A 5000-nucleotide genomic window follows, 5' to 3' on the forward strand; every position below is an offset into this window, starting at 1 on the left:
AACAAAATTGAAGTGAGGTAATAGTACTACGCTTGGTAAATTCTACGGCATTTATTTGAAGATTTCATATCTTTGTTGCATTCAAAACGACGACCTTTGAGACATCTTGAATAATCTCCAAATTTTGCCAAATTTTATAAGTGTATATATATATATATATATATATATATATATATATATATATATATGTATATATATGTATATGTATGTGTATATATATACATATATATACAGTATATATACATATATGTATATGTATATATATGTATATATATATATATATATGTATATGTATAAATATATGTATATGTATATATATATATATATATATATATATATGTATATATTTATAGAATGCCCTTTCCTCCTTCCTCCTTCAAGGGGTAACTACAAAGAGTTACCCTCCCCGATTTCAGCAAGTATTTATGGAGTGAGGATGCTAGCCCCCACTGACTGGCCACAGATGTTCAAGGGGCTTAAAAGCGGCAGCGATTTTTTTTATGGTGGCCATATAAGTATTGATTAAACTCATTGTTACTTCACTTTACCGATTAAAATTCAATTGGTGTAACGCCGAGTTACAGCTTCTATTATTATTATTATTATTATTATTATCGCCTCCAAAAGTGTTACTTATTACTATGCATATTTGGCTCCCCGATAATACATGGCTCACATAGCGGGAAAGAGTGGTGTCATTATCATCCTCATCTTATGATGATTCACCAGCATTTGTTTTCTCCTTTATGTTGGGAATTTACTTAAGGAATAGTTTGACGAACAGTCGTAAGATATAAAAATACAGTAGGAAGCTTCCGAAGGGAACTTCCATGAGGACGACATGGCTCGAGCCCAAAAATACTTTATAATAGTAGTACAATATAGTCCATTCCTTTTAGCGAGGCATATTTGCACCGACTCGCAGCGGTGCCCTTTTAGCTCGGAAAAGTGTCCTAATCGCTGATTGGTTGGACAAGATAATTCTAACCTATCAGCGATCAGGAAACTTTTCCGAGCTAAAAGGGCACCGTTGCGAGTCGGTGCAAATCTGCCTCGATCAAAAAAATGGACTATAGTACTAGACTTTGCCGTTCAAAATGGAAAAGTATCAATCATGGGACTCCTTGCCGTCTTATTCCATCAACCATTTCTTCAACTTCCTGCCTTTGCTGTTTGAACCGAATCCTAGTACAGCTACTCAGTAGATTCCCGTATTGTCATTAATATTAAATACGGTTTCAGAGTTTTTTCTCGCTGAGTGTTATCTTAAATAACTCTAACTATATCAATTAGAGAACTTCAGAAAGCAAGTTCCTAAACATACATTCCACCACCCTCCCCCCCCCCCCCTTCTCTCCATTACTTCTAATAATGTGAAAGAGCCATTCTTGAGACATCTTGAAGTTGTATGACTTAATAATTCAAGAGTTTTAATATTGTAAAAATGTTACGATTTTTTTTTTCTTGTGTATTATTTACCTTCTCTAGAATGTTTCTGATGTTTTTTATAACTTTTTTTATTGTCTTATCTGTTTTTAGATTTGCTCTGTTAACGGTATTTCGTGATAAATAATTAACAGCTTTAGTTGAAAATTGATAAAAACATTAATTATGCCCATGTAATTATTAGATTTTAGATGAAATTAATCAGACTCAAAGTTAAGTGACTTTTGGGAGGTATAATTGGAGACTGACAACAGACAACCTTTTCATGGCTACTAATTCACTTTGCCAAGTTTGACTTTTCAAGGTCAAAGATTACAGAGGGGTTATCCTTATATATACATCATGCACTTATATGAATTATAAACATATATGTGTACAGTGGAGGGAATCTGGTATAAGTGAGATTTTGTGGAGTTATTATTATTACTGGTAGTATTATTATTATTATTATTATTATTATTATTATTATTATTATTATTATTATTATTATTATTATTATTATTATTATTTTTATAAATTGGGATGGAGACTTGGTTTTAGACTGGGCTCGTTTAAAGTTATCTGTACTTTAGCGTAATTGAATTGGGACATATTTTTTTCAGTTTTCTAATATTTCTGTCTTCTTTAGGACAGACGTTACCTATAAGCTTCCTTATATCAACAATTGTAATGTTCTGTAATAACGGTTACCGACACATTCTGGAGTTTTCTTTATCGAATAAGTTACGAAAAGGAAATAATAGCAGGCTATTGACGTGCGTTCTATTACAGTGGCAAATGCTAATTACGAGACCCAATGAGAGATGGGAATGTAATGGACAGCTTCGGGGATGTAAATCTCCATTTTGAGCCTCTAGTGGACCATTTAATGCTTAATCAACTGAGAATTAATTGTCTATGTGTTTGGTGGTGAATGGCGTAAGCGTCTAGGAACTGTTTGAGTCACATGATTGTTGGGATCAGAGTATGTAACTTAGGCCGCCCCTCTTATAGGGATCGAGGTGGTCTTGAATTTCCGGGGCTTGGTTCTGGGCGGCACTTTATTCATGGTGTGGCTTCCGAATCCGTATCGACCCTTCTCATATGTTAGTAATAAGGAAGAATACGTCATAGGTCATGTAATCTTGGACTTAATTAGACTATGTGTTGTCGACACTAGTTTTACATTTGATGGAAGATTTTACAGAAAAAAATTGGGATGCAGATGAGGAATTGTTTGTCACCAGTTTTATCTAACATTTATATGGAATAGCTTGAGCAATTTTATTAGACGACATTTTCTGGGTGAGATATGTTGACTATGTATTTGCTATACTGAAAGCTTGCTCTGATATTCATAAAATTTTAAGTGATCTCAAGAATCTAGTCCCCCTCCATAACTTCTACCGTCGAAAAAGAAGACAATGGTGCTATTTCATTTTTAGATGTGATAGTCATAAGGTCAACTATGAACTCTAATTTTAAATATAAGATATACAGAAAACCCACAAACATCAATCTTATAATAGATAACTATTCATGTCATAAATCAGACGTTAAGCTGTCTGCATTAAGGTTTATATTCCTAAGAGCCCTCAATATTTGCAGTCCTGAATATATGGACGAAGAATTTAGAAATATATATCAAATAGGTTTTCAAAATAATTTTAGCACACAAGACATAAACAAATGCTTGACATTTGCAAGAAAAACATTTTATTCGCCCAAAAGGGATAGGATAAGTAAACCCAATTTTCTGTTCCTACCATACCATCCTAATTTTGAATCTATAATCGCTCTCCTCTTAGATTGCTGGGGATTAATATTACATTTTATTATCAGAATACTATTGGTAGAACTCTAATTTGTAACACACCTGACAGTAATGAAGGTATGGTTTGTAAGATACGATGTAGATGTGGACATTTTTTATTGTGGACAATCTAGAAAATCATCAGATAAACGAATTTTAAATCATAAGTATAACTTATGAACAATTAACAAAATTAATGCCAGTTGTGTACATAATGTACTGTATGTAATTATCCAGTAGATTGGCAACATTCATAAATTTTGTTCAAAAACACTGATTTTATAAAGAGAAATGTCATTGAGGCCTCGTGCATATTTTATAGTAGGAATACGAATTTTAATTTATCTCCAAGCATATATTCTATTTTACACAATATAAAGTGTCAGTACAAACTCGAAAATGTTATTCAATAGTTTTTTGGCTGGTTTGGTTTTCTTAAGTGCTTGTCAAACGTTCCATTGCTTGTTTTCTTGTTAATTTGTAATGTCAAATTTTATTGGTTTTATCCCCATGTTAAGTGACTTTTGCCTTTTCGGTAGTAATAGTATATTTTTATTTTTTTATGATTTGAAGCTTTTCTTGTATGTACAAACGTGTGTATTTATTCTTTTCATAATAAACGCTCCAACAAGAGGTCCAGTGGCGGACGAAACTGTAGAGCATTTCTACATATACACATCTTTCAATTTTCCTTATGTGGACTACCATATATATATATATATATATATATATATATATATATATATATATATATATATATATATATATATATATAAATCCTCCACCGTTATCCCTACATTAAGGGGTCGACTACCTGATGCTCCCTCTCCAATGCAAAGGCATCATCTTCCACCAAACCTCTTCTCTCCATATCATCCTTCACCTTATCTCGCCATCTACTTCTGGGCTTCCCTCTTGATGTTCTCCCCCTAACAGGTTCCTCCCAAGCCCTCCTCACTCCCTCCCCACCACCCATCCTCAACATGTGCCCACACCATCTCAGTCGTGACACTGTTATCATCTCTGTTGATCTTTACTACACCTGCCATTCTTTTATTTCATCATTTTCCAATCTTTCAAGCTGATATTCCCATAATCCACCTCAGCATTCTCATCTCTTTTCTCTCAAGCTTTGCTTTCTCTTTTCGTCTTAGAGCCCACGTTTCCAATCCATACATTAACACTGGTCTTATTACTGTGCTATAGATCTTGACTTTTACCTTCATTGCTATTTTCTTATCACATTCCACTCCTGCTGGCTCCCTCCGCTTTCCCCATGCTGCTTTTATCCTATTCTCAAATTCAGTCTTACTTCCTCCCTCCTGATTTATAGTAGATTTCAAGTATCTAAATAGTTCTACTTGTTTTATAACTGCTCCTCTACTTTCATGTATGACTATCTGTCCTTACCTTCCTTACCTAACCATGGATTCATTCTTATCCACATTCACCCCCAAACCACCCCTTTCCAGAGTCTCTTGACGCTCTACCACCCTCTTTGTAATTTTTCTTAATTTTCAGCAGTAATCACTAAATCATCTACTTATAGCAACTCCCACAACTCTTCATTTCTGATCCCTTTACTTAAGACAGCTAAGACCAACACAAATAAACAGTCTTAATGCTGACCCCTGGTGTAATCCAACACTAACTTTAAAGTATTCTGTTTCTCTACCATTCTAACGAACTTCTCCGGGACTTTCCTCTTCCTCAAGGACCAAAACATCACTTCTCTTGGTATTCTATCATTAGCCTTCTCTAA

At 34.0% G+C, this 5000-nt stretch overlaps 1 protein-coding gene across 1 annotated transcript in view; it reads right to left on the bottom strand.

The window, feature by feature from the left end:
- Positions 1–5000, bottom strand: part of LOC137618051 (uncharacterized) — a 142659-nt gene that overhangs the window by 121511 nt on the left and 16148 nt on the right. The gene's annotated exons all lie outside the window — the stretch shown is intronic.

This window comes from Palaemon carinicauda, chromosome 2 (assembly GCF_036898095.1).
Source record: "Palaemon carinicauda isolate YSFRI2023 chromosome 2, ASM3689809v2, whole genome shotgun sequence".
In the NCBI taxonomy this organism is placed as follows: domain Eukaryota; kingdom Metazoa; phylum Arthropoda; class Malacostraca; order Decapoda; family Palaemonidae; genus Palaemon; species Palaemon carinicauda.